At 64.2% G+C, this 21,005-nt stretch overlaps 1 protein-coding gene across 1 annotated transcript in view; it reads left to right on the top strand.

Moving 5' to 3' along the window:
• Positions 1-247: 247 nt before the first annotated feature.
• Positions 248-21,005, top strand: part of Shisal1 (shisa like 1) — a 109,372-nt gene continuing 88,614 nt past the window's right edge. The window contains exon 1 of the mRNA XM_047551210.1: positions 248-519. The gene's annotated coding sequence lies outside the window, so the exon portion shown is untranslated. The remainder of the gene's footprint in view (positions 520-21,005) is intronic.

Below are 21,005 nucleotides of genomic sequence, written 5' to 3'. Positions count from 1 at the left end.
TGTCCTCACCAGAGGGGTCTTGGAGACCCCGGTCAGACCCTGCATTTCCCAGGTAACTCTGGGGACCATGTCCCTGTAGGACCCCATTTTCCCTCTTCCAGAACGTTCCCGGTAAGCGACAGCTCAGCCCAGCAATGGGCTAGTTTGAGCCGCTGGAAATCTCAGCTGGGATCCTGGCGTCTGGGGAAGGGCCGGGCTCTAAAAATAAACTGCTCGCCTCAGCCCGAGAGTCGCGGGAGCCGAGAGCCTGGGCTGCTGCCGACACTCCGGGGCCGCTGCGGCCCCTCCCAGGCAGCTGGCCCCTGGGATGGGAGGGTGGCAGGTGGCAGCCAGGAATATTTGACCCTGGCTCTCGGAGGCACCCCATCCCCGCGGGCTCACGCGCATACGGGCTCCAGCCTGGGACACGCTGTGCGGAGCGAGGCCGGGGGCTGCTCCCGAGCAGGGGCCCGGGACACCCGGAGCAGCTCCCTGGGGCCACTTGCCCTGCTGCTGGACAGTGACCAGCCTCCCCCACAGGTAAGGGACCTCTCCCTCGGGGTGAGGGCAGCTGTGGCCTGGGGGTGGGGAAGGGGCTCTGGGGGAGGCAGGAGCGACTTTCTGTGGTTTCTCGCATCCTCCCTGGACGCCCGGGATCCTGGTTTGGGCTTCCAGCTGCTTGGGAACCGGGTCAAGGTGCCTCTTACCGCCTCTCTCTCCGTACCCCAGTTTGGTGGGGACAGCGTGCCCTTTCTGTCTTTCAGTAATCTTATCTACCACCAAAATGTCAGAGTCTGCGGCTTCCTGGTTGCCGGCCCCGCGTTACAGGGTCTCGGGAGCCAGGTGGGAAAGTTTCAGCAGCGGCATATGCTGGGTCGAGAGGAGCCTGGAGCCTTTGGGAGGAGAAGGGCCTCCCCTTCCTGCTCTTGGGGTGCGGTGGGGGAGGGAAAGACCCAGAGCCGTCCTGCCCTGCGGGTAGGGGGCTGGGGCCTCCCCAGGACAGGTGGAGGGAGACTCCCCAGGCGGGTGGGCACAGAGTCCCACCAGGGTCTCCGAGTCTCGAATTCCTATCAGCTTGAGGTTTACAAAGAGGAGCCGGTTTCTATCGGGTGGCTTCAGGCACAGGGCCAAGCTGGTGTGAGCGGGCTGCCGGAGCTGGGGGCACCTGTGCCCTGGAACTCAGGGGAGACGGCAGGTCTGACTCGGCTTCTGGGGCTTTCTGTGCCGGATCCCTGGGCTCATCCTCACCTGAGGGCCAAGCGATCAGAGATCAGAGCTAAGGGACTGAAGAATGTCCCCCTTCATCAGAGGGGACAGGTGCTGTAGGCCTGGGGGATTGGGAAGAGCCTTTCCCTGGCTCACGGCGGAGGGGCTGTGTGGGGAGTGGGACGGGGACTGGGACGAGGCGTGAGGGCTTTGTCCCGGCCTCAGGCTGGGCTGGATCCTGGTCCCGCTGTGCGCAGAGGCTGGCCAGGTCAGAGCAGTAGGCGCCTGGGCTGCCGCAGGACATTTGGTCCAGGAGTGTGGCTGCAGGAGGGAGCGCGGGCCTGGGAGGAAAGCACTCGCAGTGGCCACTCAAGGAACTCGGGGCAGCCACAAGGGGCCGGGACTGTGCACGTGGTTCCTGCAAAGAGCAGCCAAGGCCCCTGAGCTGGAGCCACACCTGCCGCCTGCCGTCCACTCTAAGTCACATCCGCAGGCTGGTTCCCGCTCCCTGCTTTCCTGCCATGTGTCCTTGAGACCCCCCCCCCAAGCGTCCCCTCCCAGCCCTCTCCTGGTCCAGCACAACTACAGCCTTTGTGTATAACCTGCGTGAAGTTCCACCTGGGCTCCTCCCAAGGCTGCAGGCCCAGCAGCACGGCCTGAGCAAAGCTCGTGGCCTCTAGGCTTCGGTCTCCTCGTCTGTAGAGTGGGCTGAGGCTCCCTTCCTCGCCCAAGGGCTGCTGGAGGAGTAAGACCTCACACAGAGGGAGTGGGACACAGCACAGGGTGGCATTTGGGGCAGGGGACACTGTCCATCAAAGTCTGGTCTTCTGATTACCCTGGGAGCCTCCAGGTCCAGTACGTCCCAGCATGGAGCCTGGGAGCCTGGTGCCCTTGGGGCAGCAATGCTGTTGGACACACACACACAGACACACACACACACACACATGCACACACGCACGCACTCACTCACGGTCGGAGAGCCTGCTGTAACCACCGCCCCATCTGGGTAGGACAGTGAGGCTATGTCCGTGGAAGCAGCCTCTGACCCTGGCTGAAACCAAGGCAGAGAGCTTTTGGTCCACAGCACTGGGGTCACCTCTCACAATGGGGACAGCTTGCAGTGGTGCAGCCAGGGCCAAGCACAGACCACAGATGGCCACGGCCATCAGCCATTAGGTGCTGGCTTCACCTGGGGACACCATTCTGCTCTGGCTAATTTGGTTTCCACCTAATGTGGGCACGTGGACACCGCCTCTTCCCTGGGTGCCTTGGAAGTCTGCTCCCGAGAGGCCCCCACAGATTCTGAGTCCCCAGCCTGGCACAGGCCCTGCAGCCACCAGGAAGGCTGAGGGAGTCGGAAGTGGTGGCTGTTTCCCTAGCCTGACGGAGAGGCCTCGGGACCCAGAGGCCTGGGAATCAAGGCTGGTTCCTGAAATAGCAATAGATTTATCAAGTGCTGATCAAGAGCCAGGCTGGGCGCGTGAAGCTTTGCACATCTAACCATCCGTAAAGACAGGACACTGAGCAAAAGCATAGATACGGACACCCTGTCCAGAAGAGTGCAGAACCCCGGCCCGCCTGCGGTGTGCGCAGCCCCTAGGGAGGCGTCCGGATGCAGGGCCACTGAGCTCCCGTCAGGTTGGTGCTGTGTCCTGCCGGGTGGGTGCCAGCTGTGGATGCTGAGGGTGAAGTCTGCCCCAGGGGAGCCCTTAGGAGCTTTACCACTCACCACGTCACCAGATCAACCTCCTGTTGAGGGGAGCCTGCCTCCCGGCGGCTCTTGCAGAGACAGTGCCGTGTGATAAGCATCCCCTGCACCTCAGCCGCTCACAGCAGCAAACGGGTGTTTCTCACTCTTTACCTGGGTTTGGCTGGGTTTGGCTGTGGTTTGGCTGTGGTTTGGCTGGGTTTGGCTGTGGTTTGGCTGTGGTTTGGCTGTGGTTTGGCTGTGGTTTGGCTGTGGTTAGGCTGTGGTTTGGCTGTGGTTTGGCTGTGGTTAGGCTGTGGTTTGGCTGTGGTTTGGCTGTGGTTTGGCTGGGTTTGGCTGTGGTTTGGCTGTGGTTTGGCTGGGTTTGGCTGTGGTTTGGCTGTGGTTTGGCTGTGGTTTGGCTGTGGTTTGGCTGTGGTTAGGCTGTGGTTTGGCTGGGTTTGGCTGTGGTTAGGCTGTGGTTTGGCTGTGGTTTGACTGGGTTTGGCTGTGGTTTGGCTGTGGTTAGGCTGTGGTTTGGCTGTGGTTAGGCTGTGGTTTGGCTGGGTTTGGCTGTGGTTTGACTGTGGTTTGGCTGTGGTTTGGCTGGGTTTGGCTGTGGTTTGGCTGTGGTTAGGCTGGGTTTGGCTGTGGTTTGGCTGGGCTCAGCTGCTGCCGCTGCCCTAGGCTCCAGGCTGTGGACCAGGATGGGGCCTGTCCTCTGTAGACAGCAGCAGGGGAGAGAAGGCCAAAGCAAGTCCTGTGAGCTGGCTGGGTCTGTCTGCTCACATCCCTTGGCCATTGTCCCATCCGCCTGCAGGGACAAACCCCGGGTTCAGCGAGGAGCAGACATGGGTGGAGGGAGGCAGGGCATGGGCAGGCCCTGTCCTCCCCTCTGAGCATTCCCTGATGCTCTGCGGCCTCCCTCCCTCTGATTTATTCACCTGCCTGTCCCCCTGCAGGTCAGGGACTCCCCGAGGACAGTCCTGGGCCAGTTTCTTCTGGGGGGTGGGGGAGGGAAGTAGAGGTGTTTTGAGCACTAACCTGGGGACACGGATGGCTCTCAGGGAGACAGAGCCAAGTGGACTCAAGAGAGGACGCCAGCACCTAGGTCACTACTGGCCCCACAGCACAGAGGCCCCGGAATGGAGAGCGGGAGCCCAGAGAGGCGCAGGAGCGTCTTCACAGGGAGGTGGCCGCAGAGCCCCAGGGCTGGGGCTTCAGCCAGCAGAGGAGAGGGCACTGCCCGGGCTCAGGCCTGGAGGCAGGAGGTCCGTGCCTCAGTCGCCGGCTGCCCTGCTGCGCCTGCTAAGCCACCTGCCGTCCTCGCTGGGCCCGGACAAGGCCATGGGTGCCCTTGGGACCCTGCGAGGCGGCTCCCTCAGGGCCCAGCGCTCCTCTGGCTCCTGCTCCAGATGAAGTAGTGACCAGGGACCTCTGATCTCACTCCTGACTCACCGGTGTCCTGTGCTTCAATAATTCATGGCTGGGGCCTCCGTCACCACAGCTCTGGAGAGTCAGCGCCGGCAGCCAGCGGGGGGCTGGGCAGCCTAAAGGTCACTCTCGAATACTCGCTTCGCTTCTCGGCGATTTGCAAAATGAAGACTCTGCAGCCCCAGTGGCCTCGAGCTAGGAAGTGTTTAAACACCAGCCGGCACCAGCCCCGCGGGCACAGGCTGATTTTTCCTGGTTAAATACCCTTGTCTCTGAAGAACTCAAGCCGGGCAGAGCGCAGGCTGAAGGGAGGGAGCCCCCTCGCGCGCCCCTCCAGAGCGACCCAGCCTGCTCCTCCTTCCCCCTCGGCCTTGCGTCTGTGGAGGATGAGGAGGGAGCAGATGGGAGGGCAGACGTGGGGACAGGTGCCAGGTCCGTGCCAGGAGGAACAGCGAGAAGGGCTCAGGGGCACAGAGAGGGCGGGAGCAAGGACGGGAAGGGTGACCCCCACCCCATGGTGACACGTCCAGACAGACACGGGGACCTCGGGTGTCGCCTGATGAGGGGCCTGGTTCCCCTGCAGGCTGTGCACAGAGGCCCAGCACACCTCGCCAGGACACGTGGGCCACCCAGGGCGCCAGGTCCCGGCTGCCCCCGCAGCAGCCACACGGAGGTCCAGGCGCCCGACATCTCCAGCTCAGAAAGGAAGCCGGCTGGGGAGAAGCGGTCTTAGCGACTGTCCCACCGCTCTGGTTGTGAGGCCTGTCCTCTTCCTGCCTCAGTGCCCACCGAGCTCCGCTCTGCGCACGGGGAGCCGGGCCTGGAGCCAGGCCGGCCGGGTGCGGACCCTGCCCTGCCGCGGGTCAGCCAGCTGTCCCTCTCAGTTCCCAGTCCACACCTTGGGGGCCAGCAGCAGCCGTCGCTAGGTCACAATGAAGACGGGATTCTCAGCTGGGAGTGCTCAGAGCAGAGCAGGTGCCCAGGGCTCAGACACCTCCCCGTGCCCCTCCGGGACACCCCCCAGCCCTGGAACCTGAGGCCACTTCACGGCATCCCGGGGGGCCTGACCTCGGGGCCTTGCTCAGAATGACTCAGGCAAGCCCTGGACCTTGAGCCTGGAAGGGGGAGGTGGGAGGGGCTGGCTCCCCACTTGGGAGGACCCCCAGCACCTCCTCCTGGAGACGTCGGCAGACCCCCGCCCAGCCTGTTTCTTCCAGGAGAACCCCGGGCCCAAGGGGCTGTCAGAGCTCCCGCCAAACCCTGGCCCAGCTGGTGGAGCGTCGGCCTGCCAGGGGCTGCCTTCCAGCTCCCACTCCCTGAGCTCAGCCCCGGCTGGGCGCCCCAGGCCTCTCCAGGGACACAGGACAGATGACAGGTGCCACCAGACTGGGTCTCTTGGGGAGATTCCTGGGGTCTTCCAGGTCCTGCCTCCGAGTCCCCAGGGGCAGGAGCTGTCCTGGCCGTCTCCCTGCGAGAGGCCCCGCACCCACCCTGCACCCCCGTCTCTGCCTCCTGACCTCCTCGCCCTCCTCAGCCTGAGTGGCTCAAGTGGCCTCTTCAGCAACTCAGCTATATCGGGTGTTTCCTGTTCTTCATCTAAAATGCCGGTGAGCGGTCAGTGGTGGGCAGGATGTGGCCTCTCGCCTTGTGCAAGGGGAGCCCCCTGGAGTTGAGCCCCTCCCCCCGCTGCCCCCTGCAGAGGTCCTGCCCCCACCTCCTCAATCCCACCCCCTGGTGGCAGGAGGCACTTCTAGAACTCACGCGCCTGGTCCCCAGGCTCCTCCGTGGCGCTCTTAGGAGGTCCTCGTGGCTTGGGGTCTCAGGGGGGCACGACACCAGGACACTGGCGGCAATTCCCTAGAGGACACAAGGCTCAGGGAGGCCAGGGGCAGGTGCCAAGCCGCCTGTGATGGTGGGGACACTGGACCTTGGGCATCTGCTGGCTGGGCCGCCAACCCCGGCCTGTGTCCACAAGCACGCAGGCAGGAGCCACAGGTCCGCAGCCTGGCTTCCAGGGGCCGTGACTGTGTGGACTGGGCAGGTCCCTTGGCCTCACCTGGAAGCAGGAGTAACGGTACAGGTCCTGGGAGATGGCAAGATTCTTGGCAAACTGTGAAGTCCATGCACGTGTCACGGGCCGTTGCTAGAAGCCCTAATGATGCTAAGCGTGCGTGGCCCAGGCTGGCACTGGGGTTCGGTAAACAGTGGTTCCAGTAGCTCCCAGGGCTCTCCCAGGGGCTGTGGCCCTGCGGTCAGGAGGGTGTGCCATGAATGTGCACAGCCTGGGCTGTGTGACCTTATGTGAGTTGCTGCACCTCTCTCTGCCCCAGAAGTGGCGCACGTGGAACGCCACAAGGCGACTGCGCTTGAGCTGACGGCTGCGCAGAGCCTGGCCGCACCTCCCACAGTGCTGGATAAGTGTGCGTGACAGCCGGGACAGGGTCCCACACCAGTGCACCTCCTCTCTGCTCCCGCGTCCGTGGCTACGTTTAAGACCAGTGGCGTCCGCAGGCCTCCCAGCTGCTGGGTTTCCCACCTCGGGCCCTTCCTGTCTCCCCAGCTGCTCCAGAGCCCCCGCCTGGGCTCAGGCACACAGCCGCCTCCGCAGGCAGCCTGAGCTGGGGACCGTGAGACCCACCCCTCTGCACCCTGGAAACCTGAGCTGCGCAAGGAGGTGGCCCCCAAGGCCCTGCAACCCATGGCTGCCAGGGTGGGGTTGCTGCGAGCCAAGTCAGCGCCACAAGCCCCGGGCCAGCAATTGCTGGGCAGGCCTGATGGCCACGCTCCACCTGCCCCTGCCTGTCACCACCTCAGTGACCAGGACTCGTCATGGAGCGTCCATTCTGGGCACTTGAGAAGCTGGCCCCAGCCCCCTCACCCCTCACCCACGGTCAGGTCTAGCTCCTGCCCCGGCATTCCCAGCGCCGAGCACCTCCCACAGGAGACTGTATCCTGGCCCCTGGGTTCCCAGGGCAATGATGCACCTCTGCTTGGGCCTGGGTGGCTCTGGCCAGCGACCACACCTCTCCCGTGCCTTCCTGTTGGCATCTGATCCCCTCGAGGCATGGAGGAGGGGTCGACCTTGTGCCCAGCACCTGGCTGGGCTTCTGGGTTAAAGCCTCTGCTCTCTCCTCCTCAGAGAGGAAGGGCCTGACCTGAGGAGGTGGGCCGCCCAGGAGTAGGGGAGAGTAGAGGCGCAAGGAAGGACAGTCTCACAGCACAGACGGGAGAGCAAGGGACGCCCTAGCTCAGGGCCTGCCGTCGAGGCTGAGACCTGCTGCCTCTGGCCGGGGTGACTGGGAACAGCCTTCCAGGGACAGGGAACGGCAAGAGCCAAGGCATGGGGACCAGATTGGTGGGACAATCACAAACTGAAGCGAGACCCAGGAGGTGAGGTGTCAGAGCGCACCGGACCCTCCCACAGACTTGCGGGTTCCCTGGCGTCTCTGTAAAGCATCCCCATTCACAGGGGATCGGGCAGGAACCCGAGCTGGCTCTCGGAGGCCGCAGGTCCAGGGCCGCGCTCTCCTGGGTTCCTGGAGAGCCTCCCTGCACAGACGGGCCGCTGGCCCACTGGACGCTTGCTCCCCTGTGCGAGTCTCCAGTGATGTTTTAAAGACTCTGTGATTGAACTGGACTTGGGCTCCCTGGACACAGCTGTGCCGGGACCCGAGCCCTGCAGGAGCTGGGCCTGACCGCTCTCCCTGTCCTGGTGCCACCTGCAAGCGGGGAAGCCCAGGGACAGCCCTGTCCCCTGACAGAGGCCCCAGAGGTGTCGAAGGCCAGGGGCAATCCCAGCTTCCCGTGAGCCTGTCCCCCAGCCCCAGGTGAGCCCTGAGCCCCCTCTGCCACCTGCACAATTACCCAAGCTGGCTGGGAGGAGCAGTGAGCAGCCCAGGCACGCTCAGCGTGGGGCGTGGCCCGGGGCCATCGTGGTGGTTGACTCGTAGACCTGGAGCCATGGAAGGCCACGGCTCAGGAGGGGTGCAGCCCCAGACCTGAGCGGGTCCTCTTCCCTCACCTCCTGGCTGGACCTCACGTGGCCCTGGTCCCTCTTTCCTTCCCAGATCGTCAACTGACGCCTCTGCTTCCTCCCAGGCTCCACCTCAACTCCACCTCCCCGCTGCCCACTTCCCCCACCCCAAGGTCGAAGCTCTGTGCCCCTGGCACGGCCAGCCATCCCCTGGCTCCCGCCCCCTGCCTCCGGTTGGCGGCTCCTCCTGGAGGGGGAAGCCCCACGGCGGCTGCTCCCCACCCCCTCTGTGGTTCAGGAAGTTCATATACCTGCAAATCGCAGAAGTGCCAGCCCAGGAGCGAGCTGCCCGGCCCAGCCTCTCCCCGTCGATGCCTGCGCTCAGTCGTGGCTTCTTTTACAGCTTTAAACAACACGCCTGCACTTTGTCCTGCGGGCCTTGTGTGGTGTCCTGGGCTGCACCCCAGGTCCAGCTGCGCACCCTCCCCTCCTCCTCCTTACCGCCCGGAGTGGCACTGTGATTTCAAACGCATCACTGCCACCACTCGCCTGACCCCGCACCCCGCCTCTGCCCCTCTGTCCCTGTCTCCCCCACCAGGCCAACAGCCCCAGGGAACTCGTGGGGCCTGGCCCTCGAAGGGCACGCTGCACTCTGCATGGTCCCCGCTACCCCTTTCCCCATCATGTCTTGTCCTTGGCCCCTGCATAATTACGAGGAGTGCTGTGTGTGCGGCAGGGCTCAGGTGTGCGAGCAGCTGGACTCAGGTAGGCGTGCAGCAGGGCTCAGGTGTGAGTGCAGCAGGGCTCAGGTGGGTGTGCGGCACAGCTCAGGTGGGTGTGCAGCAGGTCTCAGGTGTGCGTGCAGCAGGGCTCAGGTGGGCGTGCAGCAGGGCTCAGGTGGGCGTGCAGCAGGTCTCAGGTGTGCGTGCAGCAGGGCTCAGGTGGGCGTGCAGCAGGGCTCAGGTGTGCGTGCAGCGGGGCTCAGGTGGGTGTGCAGCGGGGCTCAGGTGGGTGTGCAGCGGGGCTTAGGTGGGTGTGCAGCCTGGCGCAGCGCGTGCACTGGGGTGGGGGGCACACCCATTGCTGGCCCTTGTCTGGAGCAACCCTGTTTGCCCTTCATCCTGTGGACAGTCAGCTGGTCCCGGGCTGCTTTTGAACCTCTTCCTCTGGGCAGGGCTGCCCGTGCCTTCAGCTCCTGGCTGGCTGGGAGCTGGGACTCCCCTCAGGGTCCCTGGGTTTTCTCCCCCGTTGGCCTCCTGGATCTCGCCAGGTGTGCGCTCGCTCCCTGCACACCGCGCACCTTCGGCCTGTGCAGGTGCCTCGGCTGCAGCCGGGGACTCTCCTTCCCTTGTGTTCTAAACCACCCTCCGCCCCGCTGCCCCTCAGGCCCTCCAGCGAGCGGCTCGCCCACGGCTGCAGGGTCCCACATCCCCGTCCTGCCTCTTGGTCCCTTGGCCCACTCCTGACCGTAGGTCGCTCTGTCCTGCCTGCTGGGGACCTCGTCTCCCAGGACACCAGCTGGCCTAGCAGGCGGGCCTCTGTCCCGGCCACCCAGGCTCTTCTCGTCAGTTCTGGCACCTTCCGTTTCGTGGTGTCCCAGCTGCTCTCTCTGGGCTGGTACCCATGGCCCACCGCCATAGCACCCACAGACGTGCTGCCCCGGGTCCCAGAAGTCGAAGGCCACCATCGCCAGCAGCTCTGGGTAATAGGGGCGGGCACCAGGTGACACCCATCCCAGGCTCCCTGCCCCTGACCCGTCCTGTCCTTCGGCTGCCGCGGGGAGACCTGTCCCCCCGCTCTGGCTGAGGCTGGCTGGGCCCCGCTCTGCCCGGCTGGCCCTCCTCCCTGCGGGCAGACCGCAGCTCATCCTTTCCTTCTCACAGGCCCAGAAGCCGGGGTGCCATCTCGGGCGAAGCGCCTCCTCCCAGGGTGTGGACGGCTTCTCCTGGCGGATGGCCGGTGACCCTGTCCCTTCTTCCCCCGAGTAGACACCACCGGCCTCTCTCTCCCATCCTGCGGGTGGCGGGCCCCGGGCATCGTCAGGTCTGTGGCTCGCCCAGTCCTCGGGGCGGCTGCGGGGGAGGGCGGCTGACACTTCCTTCTCTGGGCAGTGGCCAGTGCAGGCTGTCAGCGGCCTTCCTGCCCATCGCTCAGCCGGGCAGGACTCCTCCCGGGCGCCAGGCGGCGGCTGCTCTGCTCGCGTTGGCCCTCTGCCCCCTGAGCTCCAGGGAAGGGCCGGGCAGCCTCCTACCACCTCTGCTCAGGGTGATGGCCTCTGACACAACCCAGCCTCGCACTCCCAGGCCCACCGGCCACCGTCCTGGGTGGGGCTCCTCTGATCCCTGCACCGGCAGAGGCCCACAGAGGCGCCCAGGCCCAGGGCGAGACCCGCGGCTCCAGCCCTCTGCGCCCCGGGAGGAGTCCTGAGAGGCCCTGAGAGAGGCAGGCAGACCTGGCCCTGGGGGGTGAGGGCTGCACCCAGGGCTGCCCAGTGCCCGCTCCGCGGCCTCCCCGGCCTGCGCTCATCAGTGGGCAGGACTGAGAGCCGGTGTCTGGTGCCCGATCTCCTCAGAGCCTGTGAGTGACCCCAGGGTGGGCGCTGATAACCCCAGAGGGGTCCCGGGGCCCGGCAGGCTGCAGCAGGTCCGGAGAGGCGTGCCTGGGGAGTCTGTGGGAGGCTGAGGAGGGAGGAAGGGTGGAGGGGGCTGGGGACTAGGCAGCCTCGCCAGAGCCCAGGACTCGGCCCCAAGAGCCAGAGGCCACACTGCACATTGGCACCCGCAGTCCAGAGGGCAGCCAGTGGCATTGTGCTTGGAGGGGGCAGTGCCAGCCAGCACCTGAGACTCCTGCACGGCCAGTCCTGGAGTTGGATGTCCCCTGCTGGGGCTGGGGTGTGCCAGGGAGATGCCTGCGCCTCCCGACCCCCTTTCTCTGGCCTTTCCTCCCAGCACCCACTTTTACCAACCCTACACCCCAAGAACAGTGTACAGAGGTAGGAGAAGTTTGGCCAAGGGTCACCAAAATTCAGCTTTACAGCTAACTCCCAACGTGCTGTGTGACCTTCAGAAAGTCACGCGACCTCTCTGAGCCATAGCTCTTACTCATCTGAAAATGAAAATAATAGTCCTGCCACCAGGAGTCGCAGTGTGGGCCCGAGGGGTGACAAATGGGGACAGACCCTGCAAATGGTTGGCAGCTGCAGGGAGGCCGCTCAGCACAGCCACGCACACGGATGTCCTGCCCGGAGAGAGGGCACCTGGCCGCCCCTCGGGCCTCTCCACTGGGGGCAGCTGGAGGTCAGGCCCTCGGCTCTCGGCTGTGATCCGGTGATTTGGTTAAGGTTGGGGCCCCTGCTGGAGGACGCTGGCGTAATCGGCGCTGAGGGAGGCGGGGCTCGGATGGGGTCATCACGCTCCTGGCAGCTGATCCGGCTACGGGAGGGATCACGGCCTAATTCCTCCTTAAGTGCTCTGCCTTCAACCCAGGACACCTCAGATGACTGGTGGGCAGAGCAGACGCTGCGCAGGGCCGTGTGCACAGGGCAGCTTGGCCCCGGGGGCTGCAGGCGGCGGAGGGAGGGGCGCTGCTGGGCTCCCGGCCACGCCGGTCCTCCCTGGCTGTCCCCCTCCTCTCGCCCGTCCTCAGGGGCTGGTCGGGCTCCTCAGGCAAGCACCCTGCTGGGTGCTGGTCCAGGCCGGGTGCCCTGGAACTTCCCAAAGACCAGCAATCCGCCCTTCTGTGGCTGACCGCCCCTCGGGGCTGCTGTCCACCGGATAAAAGGCCACCTCTGTGGAGTCCGGTCCGGCCGCTCCCTGCCCAGCCCCTGCTCACCTCTGCAGCCTCCCCTGGGGACCCAGCCCTTCCCACGCTCTTCCACCCAGTCCCAGGCCCCTCCCACTCCACAGCCAGCAGGCTGCCCCTCTGTGTCCCTCTGGCCACTGTGTCCCCAGGAGCCATCCACCCTGTCACACATTCGTGTCCTCCCCGGGGACCCCCAGTCTTCCACCTCTGCCTCTGAGACTGGCTCGTGGTAGATGCTCTGTGAACAGGCAGGGGAGATACGGCTGCAGGAGCCCATGGTGGCCACAGGGACGAGTCCCAGCAGTTGTCACGCGAGATCAGGGCAAGAGGAAGCAGCAGGTCAGGAGCACGCAGGGCCTCAGGCCTGGGGCGCCACCACCCGGCAGGTTGCTCCTGGGGAGGACAGAAGCTTCCCGCTCAGGGCAGCCAAGGGCCTGTGGCCGCCCACCCCGTCCTCCTGCACAGCTGGGCTCCAACTCCAGGACCCCTGGACTGGCACTGCAGGCACCTGGCACAGTCCATCTCTGCCACAGGCCGCTGGTGGCCGAGAGGAGGACTGAGGCCTTGGCGGAGGGCGGGGCCCCTGGGGGGACAGCGCGGCCCCTCCCACCCCCACCCAGGAGGAGCCGCCTGTCACTCACGTCAGGCAAGGGCTGCGGGCGGGGCGCAGGGCACCCTGCAGGCCAGTGCGGAGGAGGAGGGACCCTGGGTCGCATGGGCAGTGGTCTTGGCTCGAGTGGCCACTCTGAGGGGCACAGGTGGGGAGACCAGTGACCCCTGAGCCCAGGGCTTGTTTTTGGTCAGTGAGCAGTGGGGACAGGGCTGGCCTGGTCAGCTCTCCTGGGGGGCGTGAGGGTGTCCTCTGGGCCATGGAGACGGCTGCGCCGGCCACCAGGCTCACCTCCGTGAGAAAGGACGGCCAGCGTCCCAGATCAGGCTGCTGCCCACGATGGCTTCCTCCGGTTGGTCCCCTGCCCCACTGCTAAAGTCCTCTGTCCTTCTGATGAGGTCACCAGAAGCTCTTCATCAGGCAAAGGCCCACGGGACTGGGCCCCGCCTGGGCAGTGGGACGCAGTGAGGCCCTGGGCTCCCTCGTGCCTCCGGACACATCCTGCCCCCGGTTCTTCCTGACACACTGGCACACGCTACGCCTGCAGCTGGACCCGGGTGGACCTGCCACTGTCCTCCTCACTAGGCACCGTGTGTCCACACTGTCCCCTGGGAGACGCCTCTTGCGGATGGTGGAGGCTGCTGGCAGAGCCTCCCCTCCTCAGCCTCCTCACTTGACCAGAGCCTTGGCTTGGACTGACGTCCACGTGGGCACACACAGAGGCCCAGGCCTCCAAACCCCCCTCCCTGTTCCCCAAGGCCAAGGGCAGAAGGCCCCTGATGGAGGCCAGGTCAGAGCCACCAGTGCAGGTGACCCTTGGTCCCACGGGCTGAGCAGCCACCGTGCCCTGCAGGCGGGGGTCTCTGTCCCCCTGGGGCACCCTGCTGCAGGGTGGGCGTCACGTCCCCAGCACCAGGCTACCCACATCAGCAGGGCAGCAGGCGGGGCCTTGCCCGGGGCCCCACCAGGCCTCTCCCCGGGCCAGGCTGCCCACGCGGCAGCGGGCACTGCCGGGTCCGCAGCTCCAGCAGATCAGGGGTCCATATGTGGGCACCCAGGCAATCGCGGGGGTCCAGCCCTGCCCACTCGCGGGCATCCGAGCCCAGGAGAGTCAGACGCAGTCGCAGCCAAGCCGCACCACGGCGGCCTGAGGACGGGGTGCCCGGGGACGCTGGGGCTCCATCAGTGGGCGCGGAACACTCCGCGTGCTCGGCGACAGGTCCGCCCAGAGGGGCGCGCGTCCTGCGGCGTCCCAGGCATCAAGTGACTGGACTGCACGACAGCCGTCCTGCTCAGCCGGCCCCTGCTGCACGGCCCGTCCTGCTGCCCACTGGACCTCGCGTGCTGGGGACCCTCAGGGCGCTGGCACCACGCTGTGCCCCTTGGCAGCTGGGAAACAAGAGCAGGGTGGGGTCAGAGCCAGCGGGGACTCGGGGGACTCGGGCAGCCCTTGGCCCCGGTTCTGGGCAGCAGCCTGGGTGCTGGACACTGTGGTGAGTCCACTGCAGAAAGGTCTAGGGTCTGCTGGGGACATGAGTTGACCTCCAAGGGAGGGGTCAAGGGCAGCTGGGAAGCACCAGAGCAGGTGGCACCTATGTGGGCACCCTCAGCGTGTCATGGGGTGGGGCCGGGCGGGGCTCCCCAAGGGGGACGCGGACAGCATCCCGGGTGCAGGGCTCGGCCAGCGGACTCAGAGCTTCTGGGAGTCCAGGCGCTGCCGGACTTCAGGGTCCCTTCTCTGACCTCCGCTGGGGGCTGGGCAGTCCCGCAGAGCAGAGCGCAGGGTGGGCAGGGCAGCGGGGCAGCGGGGCAGCGGGGCGGGCATGCCTGCTCCTCGGGTCCCTCACCCAGGGACGCAGCCGGCCCTCGCAGAGCAGCACAGGGCTGGCCAGAGGCGAGTCCCTGACCTCAGCAGGGCTCCATCCCCAAGGCTCCCCAAGGGCCAGAAGCCTGGTCCCCCCTTGGGGACACTCAACAAAGACCAGTGGCCCCTAATTTCCCCTCCCCCCCCCCCCCCCCCCCCCCCCGCGCTGCCTGAAAACAGCACCTGCCGCTGCCTCGGCCGCACCCCACCCGCCAGCCATTCTGGTGGCCCCACCTCCAGGGCAGATTCTGGATCCCTCCCTAGTGTCCAGGGTGCGCCTGCCTCCGGGCCACCCCACCCGCGGCCCACCTCCCATGCTGCCAGACCCTCTTAACCTGTCTTGGGAACCCTAGAGACTCCCCACGAGTGGCCCCACAGCCTCCAGTCCGGGGACAGTCCTGTCATGCACCAAGGCCACCAGGCCCTGAGTGATCTCCTCTGGCCCCTCCTTCATTCTATGGCACTCCCTCCCCCCTCCCCCCTGCCTCCACCCAGGATCCCGCCACTAGGACCTCCTGGCTCTTCCTTAAACCTGGTCTCGGTCACCTCTGGGCTGGCGAGGGTCCCTGTGCAGCTTTCCACGTGGTCAGCTGCCGGTGCCCCCTTCTCCCTGCTCCACACCTGACCCTTCAGAGAAGCAGCCACTAACAGGATCATAGCAGAAACCAGGGGTTCTGCACTCTGGCAAGCCAGCCCGAGGCCCTGGGAAACAGCGTCTGTAAACACTGGGAATTAGGGCGACTAGGGAGGGAGGCGGTTCCCTCCCCAGTAATTCCAGGCAACTGGCTCCGCGGCTCCCCAGGGCCTCTGAGCTGCTCTCCCACCACATCCTGCGCACACCACCACGCTGGAGGGCCAGAGGCGGGCAGTCAGGGCCACCAGGGGCCTGGGCGGGCGGCCCTCAGGACTCGACCAAGCCAGTTCCAGTCCTGGCTCCCCGGCCGGGCGTGGGGTCTGGGCAGTCCCCCTGGGAGTGCAGCCTGCTCCTGCCCCTAGGGCTGTGTGGCCGCGGCCACTCGCGGAGCCAGGTGCTCCAGGTGGGGCTGAAGCAGTTCAGTCCAAAGCCAGGGACTGAAGGGAGGGAGGTGACCAAGCGTGACCAGGGGAGCGGAGGCTTCCTGGAGGAGGTGGGATTGGAAAGGCTCCTTGAGCCCAGGTAGAACGTGGGCGGGCAGGGTGCCCAGGGACTCAGCCTGGGCAGGACAGAGGCGGGCAGAACCCGAGAGATTCCTAGCCTGGCCCTGGGACTACCTGGGCCCTGGCCGAGGGCCAGCAAGGCTCAAGGACGTGCCCACAGCTGTGCTGAAGCTGGTGGACACCACCCCAGAGAAGCCAGCCTCAAGGACAGCGCTCTGAGTGGGACCCTACGTCTGACCATGGGGACCTGAACACGGTTCTGCCCTGGCCAGCTCACGGCGGCAGAGGCAGGAAGGTCAATACCGCCTGCAGCCAGTGGGCTCCGAACCACCAACAGACGCTCCAGGGAACTAGGCCTGTTCCTCAGCCAGACCAGGACAGGGGCCGCACCTGCCAGGGCCCAGAGGTGCGACCAGAGACGGGCCAAGGCAGCCCCGGAGAAAGCCCGGGTGGGGGCCGAGGGGTGGTCCCAGCAGGCAGCCGGTACCCTCACGTCCGTATGTAGAACACTGAGGTGCAGGGAGGTCAGGGGCCTGCTGGGCGGAGGCTGAGCTGGCCTCCAGCCCCAGGTACCCGGCCAGGGCTGGGGTGTGGGCTCAGAGCCGGAATGGCCGAGAGCCCTTGGAGACTGTGGGCAGAGGAGAGACCTCGTCAGGTCTGTGCTTTGAAAGTTACGCTGGGGTCTGGATGACCAGGGGAGGCCAGATCAATTGCAGTGGAAAGTTCCAGAGTGGGCTTCCCTGAAGTCACGCGTTGGCCCTTGGAGGCCGGCGGGCCTGGCAGGCTCCCCACAGAGGCGCAGCCGCACCTGAGCCCTCTGATAGGAAGCCTCTGACAATGAGCCGATTGTGTCCCGAGCTCTGCTTTAAAGCCCTTAATGGATTTTTTCCACTCCATCAAGAGACCTGTGGTCTCGGAATGATAATTGGGATCCGGGAACAGGACTAATGCCGCTGGGCCCGCCTCCATCCCGCCTGCCTCCTCCCGGCCGTGCCCAGAGCCTGGAGGGGAGCTGGGCCCGAGCGCGCACTCACTGTCCACCCTGCGCCTGCAGACCCGGCCACCGTGGTCCCAGGCCCGTGCCGGGTCCCCTCCAGGAGACCTGCACAGCAGCCCCGGGCTGCCGTGTGTCGGGACCCCACCCCCCACGGCCCTGTGGGCGGAGGACCCTCACCCACCTCCCCAGCCTCTCACGGCCCTGACCCCGCAGCAGCCCCTGAGTGGGTGTGAGTCACATCCAAGGAGGGCCCCGAGCGACAGGTCGGGCCCTGCGACTGGACCCCTGTCCCTAGCGTCCCTCCCGGGTCCTTTCCCCCCCCCCGGCTCCTCCCTACCAGGAAGCCTGGGTGACAAGTCACCGGTGACAGCAGAGCTGGCACATTGGCAGCCGTTGCAGGTGCCAGGCGCCGACTCACCCAGAGTAGCGCTCGAGTCCTCGCCGCCGTCCTGCGTGGAACACGGCACATGCTGCCGTTTGACTGCTGAGAACACTGAGGCCCAGAGAGGCTGAGGCCCTTGCCCAGTGGGAGCACGGGGGAGCCATAGGGCCTCCCGTCCCTGGGAGGGGACTTCTGGGGTGGGGGCATCGGCTCCTGCTGCCAGCATCTGGGGACGGGAGCTCCTGACCTGAGCCCCTCCTGCAGAGCCAGGCTCCCTCTCCTCCCTGCCTTGGGTTCGGGGTCCCGAGGCCCTTTGTTCCCCAAGGACTTCCGGTGTCCACAGGGCCCTGTTCTGCTCCCTGGAGTCCAGCAGCAAAGGGGCCGGGAAGGTGGTGGGTTCAGGTCCTGCCCCAGCTCCGGCCCCGGCTCCCGGTGCGGGATGTGGGCCCCGGGCGGTCCCCCAGCACGGCCCCCGCGGACTCAGGGCTGGCACCTCTGGAGGCCACTCTGCTGCGCCAGCCGGGCTCGGGGACTCTCCCCCAGTTGCGGGTGGGGAGGCTCCGTTTCGCAGCACAGGACACTGAGCCCGGCCCGCCCAGGAGCAGCTGGGCCAGCCCAGATGGAGCCCCGCTGGGTCTGCCGCCTGCGGGAGCCCTGCCTGGGGTCTGCGCCCGGCCCCTGCTCATCCCAGACTCTGTCCGGCCCTGGGACCAACACCTGCTCCTTTTTCTCGGGTGTGAGTGGAACTTGCCGGCCAGGGTGTGAAGGGTGCTCCCGCTCCCCGCGGGCACCTTCTCTCGCCCTCGGAGCCTGGCGGGGCTGAGCGGGGGGCGGCGTCCACTCGCTTGCCGGCAGCACGCAGCCTGCGTTCCTCCCCTGCCCTCCCTCCCAGGCCGCCCCGGGCACGGCGAGCTCAGAGAGCAGCTGTCATCTGGGCGCCGTGGCCTCTCCCCGTGTGCTCCCCGGGCTCTGCTCGGCCCGGGCCAGTCAGTCAGATGCACAGGTCACAGCCGGCATCTGTTTGTGAAGACGCTGTGTGACTTTGGGCGAGGGGCTTCCTCTCTGAGCTTCAGTTTTCTTACTAGTAAAATAGGATCGTAACAAGCACCTTCAGGGCTGCACTGAGGACCCAGAGCACCTACAAAGTGTCAGGTTGGTGCCTGCAAACAGCAGGGGCCTTACCACCTGAGTCCACTGTCCTCAGGTGGATGTTCCTCCCTGAGGCTGCTGCCTCTCCTGCCCTCTCACCTACCTACCTCCCGCTTCAGGATGCTGGGAGTATAGAGCCTGACTGAATGGAAAGCTTTCAAACTTGCAGTACTGGGGATGGAAACCAGGGCCTCATGCCTGCTGGGCACGTGCTTTTTCCACTGAGCCACACCCCCAGCCCTTTTAAAATTTTATTTTGAGGCACAGACTAAATTGAGGAGGCTGGTCTCAAATTTTCGATCCTCCTGCTTCAGCCTCTAGAGTTGCTGGATTTACATGCCTGTGTCACGGGACCCACCTTGGAGAGGAAGTCTTGAATGTCCATTGATGAGATCCAATTTTGTCCTGCTTTTGAGATTGTTCTGAATGTTACCTGTCCTTTCATTCCTGACGAGTTTTAAGATCAGCTTACTGGTTTGCAAGTGCACTCACGTAAGCCTGCTGGGATTAGGACCGGCGTAGCGCTGGACGTACAGATCAATTCGGACAGAATAAAAATCCTTACAATACCGAGTCTTCTCGGCATGATGTAGCTCTCTTTTTAAAAAGGCCTTACAGTCTTTTTCTCAACGACGGTTCTGATTTCTGTGGTAGAGGTCTTGTGCATCTTCCATGAGACTCATTTTGGGTAATGCTGTTCTTGCAAATGATGCTTTGCATTTCTGCTTCCTGATTCTTTCTGCATTGATTGGCAGGTGTTGGCCTCACGCCTAAACCTTGCTGAGCCGTGGGTTCTATTGGGCACTGGCTCCGGGTCGCGGCCGGTACAGCAACGTGCTTGGCCGGGTGGTTTCTTTCTCCATCCTTTCTCCCGCTTCCTCTTTTTCTTGCTTTGGCGTTGGCCAAAACCTTCGCGCTGAGCGGGGGACAGCATGGGTGTCCCTGGCTGGCTCCTGAGCTCAGGGAGAGTGTTCGCGACCATTATTGTGTTTGCTGACGGTTCATAAATACCTTTTATCATATCAGGACATTTCCTCTCTTCCTAGGCTGCTGAACACCTCTTAAACTTTTGACTGTGTGTTGAATATTACTAAATGCTAATATTCAGTCTACCGAGCTACACCTACCATTCGTCATTACAGACGGACGCGTTGCCTTAAGTGTCCGGGTCTCGCGGATCTCGCCTTCTGAGATTAAACCCCCGTGATCGAGATGGAGTGGTCATTGCATATGAGCTGGTTCTAGTTGCTAGTATTTTATTTAGGATTTTTGTATTTCAGTTTTGGTCTCTAACTGGCCTTAAATCAGTAACTTACCGCTTTGTAGAAAGCCGCCCCGATGCCTGCTGGCGTAGAGCACTCTCGTCTCGGGTGGCTGCTCTGGGTCAGGAACTCAGGCAGGCCGGCAGCCCGCGCTCGGGGCCTTGGCTGGGAGACTCAGCTCTGGAGCTGGAGTCGCCTACGGCCATTCACTGAAGTGCCTGGCGGTGGTGCTGACAGTGGGCTGGTGCGCTGGAGGGACTCTGGGGGGACACCTCAGGGAGGCTTCCCTGCAGCTTGGGCCTCCTCAGCCAGGGGGAGGACCGCAGGGCAGACGAGGAGGCGGGCCGGAGGCACTCCCTTCAACCTCCAGTCCTTCTGAGGTCTAGCACGAAGCTCGCGCGCCATCAGGAGCAGCTGCGCCTGGGAGAAGGGCGTCCTGCCCTGAGAACAGCGCGCGGGACGGGCCAGTCTGGAGCCGGCCTGGAAAGACAGCCGCCCTCCGCGCCCGCAGTGTCCTCAGCAGCTTTAGGGAGGAGGCTGCGCTCTGCCTCCAAAACAACTAGGAAGGCACTCCCGCCACCGGCTCTGCGCGACCCCGCCGCGGGCGCGGCCTCCCGGCGTGTTGGGAGGCGCCACCTGGGCCCCCAGGCGGAAGGTTCGTTACACACCCAAAGCTTCAAGGACACAGGACACAGGACCAGGCTCCCTTTTTATCTTCTAGGTCAGTCTCGTTTTTCTCGGAATTCGCCCATTTCAACTAGGTCTGATTTTGTCAGCCTGAGTCCTCGGTCCCTCCGCAGCGTCGCGAGGCCTGCGGAGACTCTGATGCTGCTCTCTGTTCCCGACCTGCCGTACCAGGTATTTATCAATCGTTTTGCGTTTGAAAAGCAAAACGCAGAACTATACATTTCTGATTTTTGACAATCATGCATTTCTTTTCCGATCTTATTCTTTTTAGATCTTTGTCATTTCTTTCTACTTTTGTGATTCACCGTGTTGTTGTTTGGGGGCTACAGGGGGGGTGGCCTCTTGAGATGGATATTTAGGTAACTTCTTTTCAACCTTTTCCCACCTCAAACACAGGTTTTTAGGCTATTTTTTAAAGAGCTGTTTCAGGGGCTGGGCTGGGGCTCAGTGGTAGAGTGCTCGCCTTGCCCGGGTGAGGCCCTGGGTTCCATCCTCAGCACCGCACGTAAAGAAATAGACAAAAATAAATAAATGTCCATCAGCAACTAAAAAAAGAGCTGTTTCAGCTGCCTCATATATTTTGATGATTTATTTTTATTATTGCTCAGTCCAAAATATTCCCTAACTTTCTTTGTGACATCTGGTCCAACTCATTGGTTATTTAGTTCATGAATTTAGAAACAGTGAGAATGTTCTGCTCACCTTGTAGTTACTGATTTCTAGTTTAAATCCACGGAGGTCAAAGAATATGATTTTCATGATTTAAAATTTGTCACAGACTTGCTCTGTGGTCCAGCATATAAAAATGATGGTGTTCCTTTTCCACGTGTGCTTAAG

Source organism: Sciurus carolinensis, chromosome 4 (genome assembly GCF_902686445.1).
Source record: "Sciurus carolinensis chromosome 4, mSciCar1.2, whole genome shotgun sequence".
Classification (NCBI taxonomy): Eukaryota; Metazoa; Chordata; class Mammalia; order Rodentia; family Sciuridae; genus Sciurus; species Sciurus carolinensis.
The sequence above is the reverse complement of the archived record's forward strand: the minus strand, read 5'-3'. Positions and strand labels throughout refer to the sequence as shown.